We start from the raw sequence: 20911 nt of genomic DNA on the forward strand, positions 1-20911 counted from the left end.
CATTTTAACTGTAAAAGCACGTCTGAAACGAGTTTTCAACATAGTATTGTGATATGCACTTGTTTAGAGTGGGAAAACACTGTCACAGAGTGTATGAAAACAGCTTTGCTAGTGCAGGAGCAAATTCATCCTGTTTCTAACGCGTTTTCAGAGCATAAAGCAAACGTTTGACAAGGAACATTGATTTTGAGTGAAATGAGTGCATATGTGACATGTAACGTCTTTCTAAGCATGGATTTTCATGTTTTCGAGCTTTTAACACATTTTCTTCATATGTGTCATTTTAACTGTAAAAGCACGTCTGAAACGAGTTTTCAACATAGTATTGTGATATGCACTTGTTCAGATTGGGAAAACACTGTCACAGAGTGCATGAAAACAGCTTTGCTAGTGCAGGAGCAAATTCATCCTGTTTCTAACGCGTTTTCAGAGCATAAAGCAAACGTTTGACACGGAACATTGCTTTTGAGTGAAATGAGTGCATATGTGACGTAACAACTTTCTAAGCATGGATTTTTTCATGTTTTCGAGCTTTGAACACATTTTCATCATATTTGTCATTTTTACTGTAAAAGCACGTCTGAAACGAGTTATCAACATAGTATTGTGATATGCACTTGTTTAGAGTGGGAAAACACTGTCACAGAGTGCATGAAAACAGCTTTGCTAGTGCAGGAGCAAATTCATCCTGTTTCTAACGCGTTTTCAGAGCATAAAGCAAACGTTTGACAAGGAACATTGATTTTGAGTGAAATGAGTGCATTCGAGCATATGTGACATGTAACGTCTTTCTAAGCATGGATTTTCATGTTTTCGAGCTTTTAACACATTTTCTTCATATGTGTCATTTTAACTGTAAAAGCACGTCTGAAACGAGTTTTCAACATAGTATTGTGATATGCACTTGTTCAGATTGGGAAAACACTGTCACAGAGTGCATGAAAACAGCTTTGCTAGTGCAGGAGCAAATTCATCCTGTTTCTAACGCGTTTTCAGAGCATAAAGCAAACGTTTGACACGGAACATTGCTTTTGAGTGAAATGAGTGCATATGTGACGTAACAACTTTCTAAGCATGGATTTTTTCATGTTTTCGAGCTTTGAACACATTTTCATCATATTTGTCATTTTTACTGTAAAAGCACGTCTGAAACGAGTTATCAACATAGTATTGTGATATGCACTTGTTTAGAGTGGGAAAACACTGTCACAGAGTGCATGAAAACAGCTTTGCTAGTGCAGGAGCAAATTCATCCTGTTTCTAACGCGTTTTCAGAGCATAAAGCAAACGTTTGACAAGGAACATTGATTTTGAGTGAAATGAGTGCATTCGAGCATATGTGACATGTAACGTCTTTCTAAGCATGGATTTTCATGTTTTCGAGCTTTTAACACATTTTCTTCATATGTGTCATTTTAACTGTAAAAGCACGTCTGAAACGAGTTATCAACATAGTATTGTGATATGCACTTGTTCAGAGTGGGAAAACACACTTTGTGTCACCGAGTGCATGAATACAGCTTTCCGAGCGCAGGAGCGCATTCATCCTCTTTCTAACGCCTTTTCAGAGCATAAAGCGAACGTTTGACAAGGAACATTGATTTTGAGTGAAATGAGTGCATTCGAGCATATGTGACATGTAACGTCTTTCTAAGCATGGATTTTCATGTTTTCGAGCTTTTAACACATTTTCTTCATATGTGTCATTTTAACTGTAAAAGCACGTCTGAAACGAGTTTTCAACATAGTATTGTGATATGCACTTGTTTAGAGTGGGAAAACACTGTCACAGAGTGCATGAAAACAGCTTTGCTAGTGCAGGAGCAAATTCATCCTGTTTCTAACGCGGTTTCAGAGCATAAAGCAAACGTTTGACAAGGAACATTGATTTTGAGTGAAATGAGTGCATTCGAGCATATGTGACATGTAACGTCTTTCTAAGCATGGATTTTCATGTTTTCGAGCTTTTAACACATTTTCTTCATATGTGTCATTTTAACTGTAAAAGCACGTCTGAAACGAGTTTTCAACATAGTATTGTGATATGCACTTGTTCAGATTGGGAAAACACTGTCACAGAGTGCATGAAAACAGCTTTGCTAGTGCAGGAGCAAATTCATCCTGTTTCTAACGCGTTTTCAGAGCATAAAGCAAACGTTTGACACGGAACATTGCTTTTGAGTGAAATGAGTGCATATGTGACGTAACAACTTTCTAAGCATGGATTTTTTCATGTTTTCGAGCTTTGAACACATTTTCATCATATTTGTCATTTTTACTGTAAAAGCACGTCTGAAACGAGTTATCAACATAGTATTGTGATATGCACTTGTTTAGAGTGGGAAAACACTGTCACAGAGTGCATGAAAACAGCTTTGCTAGTGCAGGAGCAAATTCATCCTGTTTCTAACGCGTTTTCAGAGCATAAAGCAAACGTTTGACAAGGAACATTGATTTTGAGTGAAATGAGTGCATTCGAGCATATGTGACATGTAACGTCTTTCTAAGCATGGATTTTCATGTTTTCGAGCTTTTAACACATTTTCTTCATATGTGTCATTTTAACTGTAAAAGCACGTCTGAAACGAGTTTTCAACATAGTATTGTGATATGCACTTGTTTAGAGTGGGAAAACACTGTCACAGAGTGCATGAAAACAGCTTTGCTAGTGCAGGAGCAAATTCATCCTGTTTCTAACGCGGTTTCAGAGCATAAAGCAAACGTTTGACAAGGAACATTGATTTTGAGTGAAATGAGTGCATTCGAGCATATGTGACATGTAACGTCTTTCTAAGCATGGATTTTCATGTTTTCGAGCTTTTAACACATTTTCTTCATATGTGTCATTTTAACTGTAAAAGCACGTCTGAAACGAGTTTTCAACATAGTATTGTGATATGCACTTGTTCAGATTGGGAAAACACTGTCACAGAGTGCATGAAAACAGCTTTGCTAGTGCAGGAGCAAATTCATCCTGTTTCTAACGCGTTTTCAGAGCATAAAGCAAACGTTTGACACGGAACATTGCTTTTGAGTGAAATGAGTGCATATGTGACGTAACAACTTTCTAAGCATGGATTTTTTCATGTTTTCGAGCTTTGAACACATTTTCATCATATTTGTCATTTTTACTGTAAAAGCACGTCTGAAACGAGTTATCAACATAGTATTGTGATATGCACTTGTTTAGAGTGGGAAAACACTGTCACAGAGTGCATGAAAACAGCTTTGCTAGTGCAGGAGCAAATTCATCCTGTTTCTAACGCGTTTTCAGAGCATAAAGCAAACGTTTGACAAGGAACATTGATTTTGAGTGAAATGAGTGCATTCGAGCATATGTGACATGTAACGTCTTTCTAAGCATGGATTTTCATGTTTTCGAGCTTTTAACACATTTTCTTCATATGTGTCATTTTAACTGTAAAAGCACGTCTGAAACGAGTTTTCAACATAGTATTGTGATATGCACTTGTTTAGAGTGGGAAAACACTGTCACAGAGTGCATGAAAACAGCTTTGCTAGTGCAGGAGCAAATTCATCCTGTTTCTAACGCGTTTTCAGAGCATAAAGCAAACGTTTGACAAGGAACATTGATTATGAGTGCATATGTGACATGTAACGTCTTTCTAAGCATGGATTTTCATGTTTTCGAGCTTTTAACACATTTTCTTCATATGTGTCATTTTTATTGTAAAAGCACGTCTGAAACGAGTTATCAACATAGTATTGTGATATGCACTTGTTTAGAGTGGGAAAACACTGTCACAGAGTGTATGAAAACAGCTTTGCTAGTGCAGGAGCAAATTCATCCTGTTTCTAACGCGTTTTCAGAGCATAAAGCAAACGTTTGACAAGGAACATTGATTTTGAGTGAAATGAGTGCATATGTGACATGTAACGTCTTTCTAAGCATGGATTTTCATGTTTTCGAGCTTTTAACACATTTTCTTCATATGTGTCATTTTAACTGTAAAAGCACGTCTGAAACGAGTTTTCAACATAGTATTGTGATATGCACTTGTTCAGATTGGGAAAACACTGTCACAGAGTGCATGAAAACAGCTTTGCTAGTGCAGGAGCAAATTCATCCTGTTTCTAACGCGTTTTCAGAGCATAAAGCAAACGTTTGACACGGAACATTGCTTTTGAGTGAAATGAGTGCATATGTGACGTAACAACTTTCTAAGCATGGATTTTTTCATGTTTTCGAGCTTTGAACACATTTTCATCATATTTGTCATTTTTACTGTAAAAGCACGTCTGAAACGAGTTATCAACATAGTATTGTGATATGCACTTGTTTAGAGTGGGAAAACACTGTCACAGAGTGCATGAAAACAGCTTTGCTAGTGCAGGAGCAAATTCATCCTGTTTCTAACGCGTTTTCAGAGCATAAAGCAAACGTTTGACAAGGAACATTGATTTTGAGTGAAATGAGTGCATTCGAGCATATGTGACATGTAACGTCTTTCTAAGCATGGATTTTCATGTTTTCGAGCTTTTAACACATTTTCTTCATATGTGTCATTTTAACTGTAAAAGCACGTCTGAAACGAGTTATCAACATAGTATTGTGATATGCACTTGTTCAGAGTGGGAAAACACACTTTGTGTCACCGAGTGCATGAATACAGCTTTCCGAGCGCAGGAGCGCATTCATCCTCTTTCTAACGCCTTTTCAGAGCATAAAGCGAACGTTTGACAAGGAACATTGATTTTGAGTGAAATGAGTGCATTCGAGCATATGTGACATGTAACGTCTTTCTAAGCATGGATTTTCATGTTTTCGAGCTTTTAACACATTTTCTTCATATGTGTCATTTTAACTGTAAAAGCACGTCTGAAACGAGTTTTCAACATAGTATTGTGATATGCACTTGTTTAGAGTGGGAAAACACTGTCACAGAGTGCATGAAAACAGCTTTGCTAGTGCAGGAGCAAATTCATCCTGTTTCTAACGCGGTTTCAGAGCATAAAGCAAACGTTTGACAAGGAACATTGATTTTGAGTGAAATGAGTGCATTCGAGCATATGTGACATGTAACGTCTTTCTAAGCATGGATTTTCATGTTTTCGAGCTTTTAACACATTTTCTTCATATGTGTCATTTTAACTGTAAAAGCACGTCTGAAACGAGTTTTCAACATAGTATTGTGATATGCACTTGTTCAGATTGGGAAAACACTGTCACAGAGTGCATGAAAACAGCTTTGCTAGTGCAGGAGCAAATTCATCCTGTTTCTAACGCGTTTTCAGAGCATAAAGCAAACGTTTGACACGGAACATTGCTTTTGAGTGAAATGAGTGCATATGTGACGTAACAACTTTCTAAGCATGGATTTTTTCATGTTTTCGAGCTTTGAACACATTTTCATCATATTTGTCATTTTAACTGTAAAAGCACGTCTGAAACGAGTTTTCAACATAGTATTGTGATATGCACTTGTTTAGAGTGGGAAAACACTGTCACAGAGTGCATGAAAACAGCTTTGCTAGTGCAGGAGCAAATTCATCCTGTTTCTAACGCGTTTTCAGAGCATAAAGCAAACGTTTGACAAGGAACATTGATTATGAGTGCATATGTGACATGTAACGTCTTTCTAAGCATGGATTTTCATGTTTTCGAGCTTTTAACACATTTTCTTCATATGTGTCATTTTTATTGTAAAAGCACGTCTGAAACGAGTTATCAACATAGTATTGTGATATGCACTTGTTTAGAGTGGGAAAACACTGTCACAGAGTGCATGAAAACAGCTTTGCTAGTGCAGGAGCAAATTCATCCTGTTTCTAACGCGTTTTCAGAGCATAAAGCAAACGTTTGACAAGGAACATTGATTTTGAGTGAAATGAGTGCATTCGAGCATATGTGACATGTAACGTCTTTCTAAGCATGGATTTTCATGTTTTCGAGCTTTTAACACATTTTCTTCATATGTGTCATTTTAACTGTAAAAGCACGTCTGAAACGAGTTATCAACATAGTATTGTGATATGCACTTGTTCAGAGTGGGAAAACACACTTTGTGTCACCGAGTGCATGAATACAGCTTTCCGAGCGCAGGAGCGCATTCATCCTCTTTCTAACGCCTTTTCAGAGCATAAAGCGAACGTTTGACAAGGAACATTGATTTTGAGTGAAATGAGTGCATTCGAGCATATGTGACATGTAACGTCTTTCTAAGCATGGATTTTCATGTTTTCGAGCTTTTAACACATTTTCTTCATATGTGTCATTTTAACTGTAAAAGCACGTCTGAAACGAGTTTTCAACATAGTATTGTGATATGCACTTGTTTAGAGTGGGAAAACACTGTCACAGAGTGCATGAAAACAGCTTTGCTAGTGCAGGAGCAAATTCATCCTGTTTCTAACGCGTTTTCAGAGCATAAAGCAAACGTTTGACAAGGAACATTGATTTTGAGTGAAATGAGTGCATTCGAGCATATGTGACATGTAACGTCTTTCTAAGCATGGATTTTCATGTTTTCGAGCTTTTAACACATTTTCTTCATATGTGTCATTTTAACTGTAAAAGCACGTCTGAAACGAGTTATCAACATAGTATTGTGATATGCACTTGTTCAGAGTGGGAAAACACACTTTGTGTCACCGAGTGCATGAATACAGCTTTCCGAGCGCAGGAGCGCATTCATCCTGTTTCTAACGCCTTTTCAGAGCATAAAGCGAACGTTTGACAAGGAACATTGATTTTGAGTGAAATGAGTGCATTCGAGCATATGTGACATGTAACGTCTTTCTAAGCATGGATTTTCATGTTTTCGAGCTTTTAACACATTTTCTTCATATGTGTCATTTTAACTGTAAAAGCACGTCTGAAACGAGTTTTCAACATAGTATTGTGATATGCACTTGTTTAGAGTGGGAAAACACTGTCACAGAGTGCATGAAAACAGCTTTGCTAGTGCAGGAGCAAATTCATCCTGTTTCTAACGCGTTTTCAGAGCATAAAGCAAACGTTTGACAAGGAACATTGATTTTGAGTGAAATGAGTGCATATGTGACATGTAACGTCTTTCTAAGCATGGATTTTCATGTTTTCGAGCTTTTAACACATTTTCTTCATATGTGTCATTTTTACTGTAAAAGCACGTCTGAAACGAGTTATCAACATAGTATTGTGATATGCACTTGTTTAGAGTGGGAAAACACTGTCACAGAGTGCATGAAAACAGCTTTGCTAGTGCAGGAGCAAATTCATCCTGTTTCTAACGCGTTTTCAGAGCATAAAGCAAACGTTTGACAAGGAACATTGATTTTGAGTGAAATGAGTGCATTCGAGCATATGTGACATGTAACGTCTTTCTAAGCATGGATTTTCATGTTTTCGAGCTTTTAACACATTTTCTTCATATGTGTCATTTTAACTGTAAAAGCACGTCTGAAACGAGTTATCAACATAGTATTGTGATATGCACTTGTTTAGAGTGGGAAAACACTGTCACAGAGTGCATGAAAACAGCTTTGCTAGTGCAGGAGCAAATTCATCCTGTTTCTAACGCGTTTTCAGAGCATAAAGCAAACGTTTGACAAGGAACATTGATTTTGAGTGAAATGAGTGCATTCGAGCATATGTGACATGTAACGTCTTTCTAAGCATGGATTTTCATGTTTTCGAGCTTTTAACACATTTTCTTCATATGTGTCATTTTAACTGTAAAAGCACGTCTGAAACGAGTTATCAACATAGTATTGTGATATGCACTTGTTCAGAGTGGGAAAACACACTTTGTGTCACCGAGTGCATGAATACAGCTTTCCGAGCGCAGGAGCGCATTCATCCTGTTTCTAACGCCTTTTCAGAGCATAAAGCGAACGTTTGACAAGGAACATTGATTTTGAGTGAAATGAGTGCATTCGAGCATATGTGACATGTAACGTCTTTCTAAGCATGGATTTTCATGTTTTCGAGCTTTTAACACATTTTCTTCATATGTGTCATTTTAACTGTAAAAGCACGTCTGAAACGAGTTTTCAACATAGTATTGTGATATGCACTTGTTTAGAGTGGGAAAACACTGTCACAGAGTGCATGAAAACAGCTTTGCTAGTGCAGGAGCAAATTCATCCTGTTTCTAACGCGTTTTCAGAGCATAAAGCAAACGTTTGACAAGGAACATTGATTTTGAGTGAAATGAGTGCATATGTGACATGTAACGTCTTTCTAAGCATGGATTTTCATGTTTTCGAGCTTTTAACACATTTTCTTCATATGTGTCATTTTTACTGTAAAAGCACGTCTGAAACGAGTTATCAACATAGTATTGTGATATGCACTTGTTTAGAGTGGGAAAACACTGTCACAGAGTGCATGAAAACAGCTTTGCTAGTGCAGGAGCAAATTCATCCTGTTTCTAACGCGTTTTCAGAGCATAAAGCAAACGTTTGACAAGGAACATTGATTTTGAGTGAAATGAGTGCATTCGAGCATATGTGACATGTAACGTCTTTCTAAGCATGGATTTTCATGTTTTCGAGCTTTTAACACATTTTCTTCATATGTGTCATTTTAACTGTAAAAGCACGTCTGAAACGAGTTATCAACATAGTATTGTGATATGCACTTGTTCAGAGTGGGAAAACACACTTTGTGTCACCGAGTGCATGAATACAGCTTTCCGAGCGCAGGAGCGCATTCATCCTGTTTCTAACGCCTTTTCAGAGCATAAAGCGAACGTTTGACAAGGAACATTGATTTTGAGTGAAATGAGTGCATTCGAGCATATGTGACATGTAACGTCTTTCTAAGCATGGATTTTCATGTTTTCGAGCTTTTAACACATTTTCTTCATATGTGTCATTTTAACTGTAAAAGCACGTCTGAAACGAGTTTTCAACATAGTATTGTGATATGCACTTGTTTAGAGTGGGAAAACACTGTCACAGAGTGTATGAAAACAGCTTTGCTAGTGCAGGAGCAAATTCATCCTGTTTCTAACGCGTTTTCAGAGCATAAAGCAAACGTTTGACAAGGAACATTGATTTTGAGTGAAATGAGTGCATATGTGACATGTAACGTCTTTCTAAGCATGGATTTTCATGTTTTCGAGCTTTTAACACATTTTCTTCATATGTGTCATTTTAACTGTAAAAGCACGTCTGAAACGAGTTTTCAACATAGTATTGTGATATGCACTTGTTCAGATTGGGAAAACACTGTCACAGAGTGCATGAAAACAGCTTTGCTAGTGCAGGAGCAAATTCATCCTGTTTCTAACGCGTTTTCAGAGCATAAAGCAAACGTTTGACACGGAACATTGCTTTTGAGTGAAATGAGTGCATATGTGACGTAACAACTTTCTAAGCATGGATTTTTTCATGTTTTCGAGCTTTGAACACATTTTCATCATATTTGTCATTTTTACTGTAAAAGCACGTCTGAAACGAGTTATCAACATAGTATTGTGATATGCACTTGTTTAGAGTGGGAAAACACTGTCACAGAGTGCATGAAAACAGCTTTGCTAGTGCAGGAGCAAATTCATCCTGTTTCTAACGCGTTTTCAGAGCATAAAGCAAACGTTTGACAAGGAACATTGATTTTGAGTGAAATGAGTGCATTCGAGCATATGTGACATGTAACGTCTTTCTAAGCATGGATTTTCATGTTTTCGAGCTTTTAACACATTTTCTTCATATGTGTCATTTTAACTGTAAAAGCACGTCTGAAACGAGTTATCAACATAGTATTGTGATATGCACTTGTTTAGAGTGGGAAAACACTGTCACAGAGTGCATGAAAACAGCTTTGCTAGTGCAGGAGCAAATTCATCCTGTTTCTAACGCGTTTTCAGAGCATAAAGCAAACGTTTGACAAGGAACATTGATTTTGAGTGAAATGAGTGCATTCGAGCATATGTGACATGTAACGTCTTTCTAAGCATGGATTTTCATGTTTTCGAGCTTTTAACACATTTTCTTCATATGTGTCATTTTAACTGTAAAAGCACGTCTGAAACGAGTTATCAACATAGTATTGTGATATGCACTTGTTCAGAGTGGGAAAACACACTTTGTGTCACCGAGTGCATGAATACAGCTTTCCGAGCGCAGGAGCGCATTCATCCTGTTTCTAACGCCTTTTCAGAGCATAAAGCGAACGTTTGACAAGGAACATTGATTTTGAGTGAAATGAGTGCATTCGAGCATATGTGACATGTAACGTCTTTCTAAGCATGGATTTTCATGTTTTCGAGCTTTTAACACATTTTCTTCATATGTGTCATTTTAACTGTAAAAGCACGTCTGAAACGAGTTTTCAACATAGTATTGTGATATGCACTTGTTTAGAGTGGGAAAACACTGTCACAGAGTGCATGAAAACAGCTTTGCTAGTGCAGGAGCAAATTCATCCTGTTTCTAACGCGTTTTCAGAGCATAAAGCAAACGTTTGACAAGGAACATTGATTTTGAGTGAAATGAGTGCATATGTGACATGTAACGTCTTTCTAAGCATGGATTTTCATGTTTTCGAGCTTTTAACACATTTTCTTCATATGTGTCATTTTTACTGTAAAAGCACGTCTGAAACGAGTTATCAACATAGTATTGTGATATGCACTTGTTTAGAGTGGGAAAACACTGTCACAGAGTGCATGAAAACAGCTTTGCTAGTGCAGGAGCAAATTCATCCTGTTTCTAACGCGTTTTCAGAGCATAAAGCAAACGTTTGACAAGGAACATTGATTTTGAGTGAAATGAGTGCATTCGAGCATATGTGACAAGTAACGTCTTTCTAAGCATGGATCTTCATGTTTTCGAGCTTTTAACACATTTTCTTCATATGTGTCATTTTAACTGTAAAAGCACGTCTGAAACGAGTTATCAACATAGTATTGTGATATGCACTTGTTCAGAGTGGGAAAACACACTTTGTGTCACCGAGTGCATGAATACAGCTTTCCGAGCGCAGGAGCGCATTCATCCTGTTTCTAACGCCTTTTCAGAGCATAAAGCGAACGTTTGACAAGGAACATTGATTTTGAGTGAAATGAGTGCATTCGAGCATATGTGACATGTAACGTCTTTCTAAGCATGGATTTTCATGTTTTCGAGCTTTTAACACATTTTCTTCATATGTGTCATTTTAACTGTAAAAGCACGTCTGAAACGAGTTTTCAACATAGTATTGTGATATGCACTTGTTTAGAGTGGGAAAACACTGTCACAGAGTGTATGAAAACAGCTTTGCTAGTGCAGGAGCAAATTCATCCTGTTTCTAACGCGTTTTCAGAGCATAAAGCAAACGTTTGACAAGGAACATTGATTTTGAGTGAAATGAGTGCATATGTGACATGTAACGTCTTTCTAAGCATGGATTTTCATGTTTTCGAGCTTTTAACACATTTTCTTCATATGTGTCATTTTAACTGTAAAAGCACGTCTGAAACGAGTTTTCAACATAGTATTGTGATATGCACTTGTTCAGATTGGGAAAACACTGTCACAGAGTGCATGAAAACAGCTTTGCTAGTGCAGGAGCAAATTCATCCTGTTTCTAACGCGTTTTCAGAGCATAAAGCAAACGTTTGACACGGAACATTGCTTTTGAGTGAAATGAGTGCATATGTGACGTAACAACTTTCTAAGCATGGATTTTTTCATGTTTTCGAGCTTTGAACACATTTTCATCATATTTGTCATTTTTACTGTAAAAGCACGTCTGAAACGAGTTATCAACATAGTATTGTGATATGCACTTGTTTAGAGTGGGAAAACACTGTCACAGAGTGCATGAAAACAGCTTTGCTAGTGCAGGAGCAAATTCATCCTGTTTCTAACGCGTTTTCAGAGCATAAAGCAAACGTTTGACAAGGAACATTGATTTTGAGTGAAATGAGTGCATTCGAGCATATGTGACATGTAACGTCTTTCTAAGCATGGATTTTCATGTTTTCGAGCTTTTAACACATTTTCTTCATATGTGTCATTTTAACTGTAAAAGCACGTCTGAAACGAGTTATCAACATAGTATTGTGATATGCACTTGTTCAGAGTGGGAAAACACACACTGTGTCACCGAGTGCATGAATACAGCTTTCCGAGCGCAGGAGCGCATTCATCCTCTTTCTAACGCCTTTTCAGAGCATAAAGCGAACGTTTGACAAGGAACATTGATTTTGAGTGAAATGAGTGCATTCGAGCATATGTGACATGTAACGTCTTTCTAAGCATGGATTTTCATGTTTTCGAGCTTTTAACACATTTTCTTCATATGTGTCATTTTTACTGTAAAAGCACGTCTGAAACGAGTTATCAACATAGTATTGTGATATGCACTTGTTTAGAGTGGGAAAACACTGTCACAGAGTGCATGAAAACAGCTTTGCTAGTGCAGGAGCAAATTCATCCTGTTTCTAACGCGTTTTCAGAGCATAAAGCAAACGTTTGACAAGGAACATTGATTTTGAGTGAAATGAGTGCATTCGAGCATATGTGACATGTAACGTCTTTCTAAGCATGGATTTTCATGTTTTCGAGCTTTTAACACATTTTCTTCATATGTGTCATTTTAACTGTAAAAGCACGTCTGAAACGAGTTATCAACATAGTATTGTGATATGCACTTGTTTAGAGTGGGAAAACACTGTCACAGAGTGCATGAAAACAGCTTTGCTAGTGCAGGAGCAAATTCATCCTGTTTCTAACGCGTTTTCAGAGCATAAAGCAAACGTTTGACAAGGAACATTGATTTTGAGTGAAATGAGTGCATTCGAGCATATGTGACATGTAACGTCTTTCTAAGCATGGATTTTCATGTTTTCGAGCTTTTAACACATTTTCTTCATATGTGTCATTTTAACTGTAAAAGCACGTCTGAAACGAGTTATCAACATAGTATTGTGATATGCACTTGTTCAGAGTGGGAAAACACACTTTGTGTCACCGAGTGCATGAATACAGCTTTCCGAGCGCAGGAGCGCATTCATCCTGTTTCTAACGCCTTTTCAGAGCATAAAGCAAACGTTTGACAAGGAACATTGATTTTGAGTGAAATGAGTGCATTCGAGCATATGTGACATGTAACGTCTTTCTAAGCATGGATTTTCATGTTTTCGAGCTTTTAACACATTTTCTTCATATGTGTCATTTTAACTGTAAAAGCACGTCTGAAACGAGTTTTCAACATAGTATTGTGATATGCACTTGTTTAGAGTGGGAAAACACTGTCACAGAGTGCATGAAAACAGCTTTGCTAGTGCAGGAGCAAATTCATCCTGTTTCTAACGCGTTTTCAGAGCATAAAGCAAACGTTTGACAAGGAACATTGATTTTGAGTGAAATGAGTGCATATGTGACATGTAACGTCTTTCTAAGCATGGATTTTCATGTTTTCGAGCTTTTAACACATTTTCTTCATATGTGTCATTTTTACTGTAAAAGCACGTCTGAAACGAGTTATCAACATAGTATTGTGATATGCACTTGTTTAGAGTGGGAAAACACTGTCACAGAGTGCATGAAAACAGCTTTGCTAGTGCAGGAGCAAATTCATGCTGTTTCTAACGCGTTTTCAGAGCATAAAGCAAACGTTTGACAAGGAACATTGATTTTGAGTGAAATGAGTGCATTCGAGCATATGTGACATGTAACGTCTTTCTAAGCATGGATTTTCATGTTTTCGAGCTTTTAACACATTTTCTTCATATGTGTCATTTTAACTGTAAAAGCACGTCTGAAACGAGTTATCAACATAGTATTGTGATATGCACTTGTTCAGAGTGGGAAAACACACTTTGTGTCACCGAGTGCATGAATACAGCTTTCCGAGCGCAGGAGCGCATTCATCCTGTTTCTAACGCCTTTTCAGAGCATAAAGCGAACGTTTGACAAGGAACATTGATTTTGAGTGAAATGAGTGCATTCGAGCATATGTGACATGTAACGTCTTTCTAAGCATGGATTTTCATGTTTTCGAGCTTTTAACACATTTTCTTCATATGTGTCATTTTAACTGTAAAAGCACGTCTGAAACGAGTTTTCAACATAGTATTGTGATATGCACTTGTTTAGAGTGGGAAAACACTGTCACAGAGTGTATGAAAACAGCTTTGCTAGTGCAGGAGCAAATTCATCCTGTTTCTAACGCGTTTTCAGAGCATAAAGCAAACGTTTGACAAGGAACATTGATTTTGAGTGAAATGAGTGCATATGTGACATGTAACGTCTTTCTAAGCATGGATTTTCATGTTTTCGAGCTTTTAACACATTTTCTTCATATGTGTCATTTTAACTGTAAAAGCACGTCTGAAACGAGTTTTCAACATAGTATTGTGATATGCACTTGTTCAGATTGGGAAAACACTGTCACAGAGTGCATGAAAACAGCTTTGCTAGTGCAGGAGCAAATTCATCCTGTTTCTAACGCGTTTTCAGAGCATAAAGCAAACGTTTGACACGGAACATTGCTTTTGAGTGAAATGAGTGCATATGTGACGTAACAACTTTCTAAGCATGGATTTTTTCATGTTTTCGAGCTTTGAACACATTTTCATCATATTTGTCATTTTTACTGTAAAAGCACGTCTGAAACGAGTTATCAACATAGTATTGTGATATGCACTTGTTTAGAGTGGGAAAACACTGTCACAGAGTGCATGAAAACAGCTTTGCTAGTGCAGGAGCAAATTCATCCTGTTTCTAACGCGTTTTCAGAGCATAAAGCAAACGTTTGACAAGGAACATTTATTTTGAGTGAAATGAGTGCATTCGAGCATATGTGACATGTAACGTCTTTCTAAGCATGGATTTTCATGTTTTCGAGCTTTTAACACATTTTCTTCATATGTGTCATTTTAACTGTAAAAGCACGTCTGAAACGAGTTATCAACATAGTATTGTGATATGCACTTGTTTAGAGTGGGAAAACACTGTCACAGAGTGCATGAAAACAGCTTTGCTAGTGCAGGAGCAAATTCATCCTGTTTCTAACGCGTTTTCAGAGCATAAAGCAAACGTTTGACAAGGAACATTGATTTTGAGTGAAATGAGTGCATTCGAGCATATGTGACATGTAACGTCTTTCTAAGCATGGATTTTCATGTTTTCGAGCTTTTAACACATTTTCTTCATATGTGTCATTTTAACTGTAAAAGCACGTCTGAAACGAGTTATCAACATAGTATTGTGATATGCACTTGTTCAGAGTGGGAAAACACACTTTGTGTCACCGAGTGCATGAATACAGCTTTCCGAGCGCAGGAGCGCATTCATCCTGTTTCTAACGCCTTTTCAGAGCATAAAGCGAACGTTTGACAAGGAACATTGATTTTGAGTGAAATGAGTGCATTCGAGCATATGTGACATGTAACGTCTTTCTAAGCATGGATTTTCATGTTTTCGAGCTTTTAACACATTTTCTTCATATGTGTCATTTTAACTGTAAAAGCACGTCTGAAACGAGTTTTCAACATAGTATTGTGATATGCACTTGTTTAGAGTGGGAAAACACTGTCACAGAGTGCATGAAAACAGCTTTGCTAGTGCAGGAGCAAATTCATCCTGTTTCTAACGCGTTTTCAGAGCATAAAGCAAACGTTTGACAAGGAACATTGATTTTGAGTGAAATGAGTGCATATGTGACATGTAACGTCTTTCTAAGCATGGATTTTCATGTTTTCGAGCTTTTAACACATTTTCTTCATATGTGTCATTTTTACTGTAAAAGCACGTCTGAAACGAGTTATCAACATAGTATTGTGATATGCACTTGTTTAGAGTGGGAAAACACTGTCACAGAGTGCATGAAAACAGCTTTGCTAGTGCAGGAGCAAATTCATCCTGTTTCTAACGCGTTTTCAGAGCATAAAGCAAACGTTTGACAAGGAACATTGATTTTGAGTGAAATGAGTGCATTCGAGCATATGTGACAAGTAACGTCTTTCTAAGCATGGATTTTCATGTTTTCGAGCTTTTAACACATTTTCTTCATATGTGTCATTTTAACTGTAAAAGCACGTCTGAAACGAGTTATCAACATAGTATTGTGATATGCACTTGTTCAGAGTGGGAAAACACACTTTGTGTCACCGAGTGCATGAATACAGCTTTCCGAGCGCAGGAGCGCATTCATCCTGTTTCTAACGCCTTTTCAGAGCATAAAGCGAACGTTTGACAAGGAACATTGATTTTGAGTGAAATGAGTGCATTCGAGCATATGTGACATGTAACGTCTTTCTAAGCATGGATTTTCATGTTTTCGAGCTTTTAACACATTTTCTTCATATGTGTCATTTTAACTGTAAAAGCACGTCTGAAACGAGTTTTCAACATAGTATTGTGATATGCACTTGTTTAGAGTGGGAAAACACTGTCACAGAGTGTATGAAAACAGCTTTGCTAGTGCAGGAGCAAATTCATCCTGTTTCTAACGCGTTTTCAGAGCATAAAGCAAACGTTTGACAAGGAACATTGATTTTGAGTGAAATGAGTGCATATGTGACATGTAACGTCTTTCTAAGCATGGATTTTCATGTTTTCGAGCTTTTAACACATTTTCTTCATATGTGTCATTTTAACTGTAAAAGCACGTCTGAAACGAGTTTTCAACATAGTATTGTGATATGCACTTGTTCAGATTGGGAAAACACTGTCACAGAGTGCATGAAAACAGCTTTGCTAGTGCAGGAGCAAATTCATCCTGTTTCTAACGCGTTTTCAGAGCATAAAGCAAACGTTTGACACGGAACATTGCTTTTGAGTGAAATGAGTGCATATGTGACGTAACAACTTTCTAAGCATGGATTTTTTCATGTTTTCGAGCTTTGAACACATTTTCATCATATTTGTCATTTTTACTGTAAAAGCACGTCTGAAACGAGTTATCAACATAGTATTGTGATATGCACTTGTTTAGAGTGGGAAAACACTGTCACAGAGTGCATGAAAACAGCTTTGCTAGTGCAGGAGCAAATTCATCCTGTTTCTAACGCGTTTTCAGAGCATAAAGCAAACGTTTGACAAGGAACATTGATTTTGAGTGAAATGAGTGCATTCGAGCATATGTGACATGTAACGTCTTTCTAAGCATGGATTTTCATGTTTTCGAGCTTTTAACACATTTTCTTCATATGTGTCATTTTAACTGTAAAAGCACGTCTGAAACGAGTTTTCAACATAGTATTGTGATATGCACTTGTTCAGATTGGGAAAACACTGTCACAGAGTGCATGAAAACAGCTTTGCTAGTGCAGGAGCAAATTCATCCTGTTTCTAACGCGTTTTCAGAGCATAAAGCAAACGTTTGACACGGAACATTGCTTTTGAGTGAAATGAGTGCATATGTGACGTAACAACTTTCTAAGCATGGATTTTTTCATGTTTTCGAGCTTTGAACACATTTTCATCATATTTGTCATTTTTACTGTAAAAGCACGTCTGAAACGAGTTATCAACATAGTATTGTGATATGCACTTGTTTAGAGTGGGAAAACACTGTCACAGAGTGCATGAAAACAGCTTTGCTAGTGCAGGAGCAAATTCATCCTGTTTCTAACGCGTTTTCAGAGCATAAAGCAAACGTTTGACAAGGAACATTGATTTTGAGTGAAATGAGTGCATTCGAGCATATGTGACATGTAACGTCTTTCTAAGCATGGATTTTCATGTTTTCGAGCTTTTAACACATTTTCTTCATATGTGTCATTTTAACTGTAAAAGCACGTCTGAAACGAGTTATCAACATAGTATTGTGATATGCACTTGTTCAGAGTGGGAAAACACACACTGTGTCACCGAGTGCATGAATACAGCTTTCCGAGCGCAGGAGCGCATTCATCCTCTTTCTAACGCCTTTTCAGAGCATAAAGCGAACGTTTGACAAGGAACATTGATTTTGAGTGAAATGAGTGCATATGTGACATGTAACGTCTTTCTAAGCATGGATTTTCATGTTTTCGAGCTTTTAACACATTTTCTTCATATGTGTCATTTTTACTGTAAAAGCACGTCTGAAACGAGTTATCAACATAGTATTGTGATATGCACTTGTTTAGAGTGGGAAAACACTGTCACAGAGTGCATGAAAACAGCTTTGCTAGTGCAGGAGCAAATTCATCCTGTTTCTAACGCGTTTTCAGAGCATAAAGCAAACGTTTGACAAGGAACATTGATTTTGAGTGAAATGAGTGCATTCGAGCATATGTGACATGTAACGTCTTTCTAAGCATGGATTTTCATGTTTTCGAGCTTTTAACACATTTTCTTCATATGTGTCATTTTAACTGTAAAAGCACGTCTGAAACGAGTTATCAACATAGTATTGTGATATGCACTTGTTTAGAGTGGGAAAACACTGTCACAGAGTGCATGAAAACAGCTTTGCTAGTGCAGGAGCAAATTCATCCTGTTTCTAACGCGTTTTCAGAGCATAAAGCAAACGTTTGACAAGGAACATTGATTTTGAGTGAAATGAGTGCATATGTGACATGTAACGTCTTTCTAAGCATGGATTTTCATGTTTTCGAGCTTTTAACACATTTTCTTCATATGTGTCATTTTTACTGTAAAAGCACGTCTGAAACGAGTTATCAACATAGTATTGTGATATGCACTTGTTTAGAGTGGGAAAACACTGTCACAGAGTGCATGAAAACAGCTTTGCTAGTGCAGGAGCAAATTCATCCTGTTTCTAACGCGTTTTCAGAGCATAAAGCAAACGTTTGACAAGGAACATTGATTTTGAGTGAAATGAGTGCATTCGAGCATATGTGACATGTAACGTCTTTCTAAGCATGGATTTTCATGTTTTCGAGCTTTTAACACATTTTCTTCATATGTGTCATTTTAACTGTAAAAGCACGTCTGAAACGAGTTATCAACATAGTATTGTGATATGCACTTGTTCAGAGTGGGAAAACACACTTTGTGTCACCGAGTGCATGAATACAGCTTTCCGAGCGCAGGAGCGCATTCATCCTGTTTCTAACGCCTTTTCAGAGCATAAAGCGAACGTTTGACAAGGAACATTGATTTTGAGTGAAATGAGTGCATTCGAGCATATGTGACATGTAACGTCTTTCTAAGCATGGATTTTCATGTTTTCGAGCTTTTAACACATTTTCTTCATATGTGTCATTTTAACTGTAAAAGCACGTCTGAAACGAGTTTTCAACATAGTATTGTGATATGCACTTGTTTAGAGTGGGAAAACACTGTCACAGAGTGTATGAAAACAGCTTTGCTAGTGCAGGAGCAAATTCATCCTGTTTCTAACGCGTTTTCAGAGCATAAAGCAAACGTTTGACAAGGAACATTGATTTTGAGTGAAATGAGTGCATATGTGACATGTAACGTCTTTCTAAGCATGGATTTTCATGTTTTCGAGCTTTTAACACATTTTCTTCATATGTGTCATTTTAACTGTAAAAGCACGTCTGAAACGAGTTTTCAACATAGTATTGTGATATGCACTTGTTCAGATTGGGAAAACACTGTCACAGAGTGCATGAAAACAGCTTTGCTAGTGCAGGAGCAAATTCATCCTGTTTCTAACGCGTTTTCAGAGCATAAAGCAAACGTTTGACACGGAACATTGCTTTTGAGTGAAATGAGTGCATATGTGACGTAACAACTTTCTAAGCATGGATTTTTTCATGTTTTCGAGCTTTGAACACATTTTCATCATATTTGTCATTTTTACTGTAAAAGCACGTCTGAAACGAGTTATCAACATAGTATTGTGATATGCACTTGTTTAGAGTGGGAAAACACTGTCACAGAGTGCATGAAAACAGCTTTGCTAGTGCAGGAGCAAATTCATCCTGTTTCTAACGCGTTTTCAGAGCATAAAGCAAACGTTTGACAAGGAACATTGATTTTGAGTGAAATGAGTGCATTCGAGCATATGTGACATGTAACGTCTTTCTAAGCATGGATTTTCATGTTTTCGAGCTTTTAACACATTTTCTTCATATGTGTCATTTTAACTGTAAAAGCACGTCTGAAACGAGTTATCAACATAGTATTGTGATATGCACTTGTTTAGAGTGGGAAAACACTGTCACAGAGTGCATGAAAACAGCTTTGCTAGTGCAGGAGCAAATTCATCCTGTTTCTAACGCGTTTTCAGAGCATAAAGCAAACGTTTGACAAGGAACATTGATTTTGAGTGAAATGAGTGCATTCGAGCATATGTGACATGTAACGTCTTTCTAAGCATGGATTTTCATGTTTTCGAGCTTTTAACACATTTTCTTCATATGTGTCATTTTAACTGTAAAAGCACGTCTGAAACGAGTTATCAACATAGTATTGTGATATGCACTTGTTCAGAGTGGGAAAACACACTTTGTGTCACCGAGTGCATGAATACAGCTTTCCGAGCGCAGGAGCGCATTCATCCTGTTTCTAACGCCTTTTCAGAGCATAAAGCGAACGTTTGACAAGGAACATTGATTTTGAGTGAAATGAGTGCATTCGAGCATATGTGACATGTAACGTCTTTCTAAGCATGGATTTTCATGTTTTCGAGCTTTTAACACATTTTCTTCATATGTGTCATTTTAACTGTAAAAGCACGTCTGAAACGAGTTTTCAACATAGTATTGTGATATGCACTTGTTTAGAGTGGGAAAACACTGTCACAGAGTGCATGAAAACAGCTTTGCTAGTGCAGGAGCAAATTCATCCTGTTTCTAACGCGTTTTCAGAGCATAAAGCAAACGTTTGACAAGGAACATTGATTTTGAGTGAAATGAGTGCATATGTGACATGTAACGTCTTTCTAAGCATGGATTTTCATGTTTTCGAGCTTTTAACACATTTTCTTCATATGTGTCATTTTTACTGTAAAAGCACGTCTGAAACGAGTTATCAACATAGTATTGTGATATGCACTTGTTTAGAGTGGGAAAACACTGTCACAGAGTGCATGAAAACAGCTTTGCTAGTG

The sequence above is a fragment of the Neoarius graeffei genome, chromosome 17 (genome assembly GCF_027579695.1).
Source record: "Neoarius graeffei isolate fNeoGra1 chromosome 17, fNeoGra1.pri, whole genome shotgun sequence".
In the NCBI taxonomy this organism is placed as follows: Eukaryota; Metazoa; Chordata; class Actinopteri; order Siluriformes; family Ariidae; genus Neoarius; species Neoarius graeffei.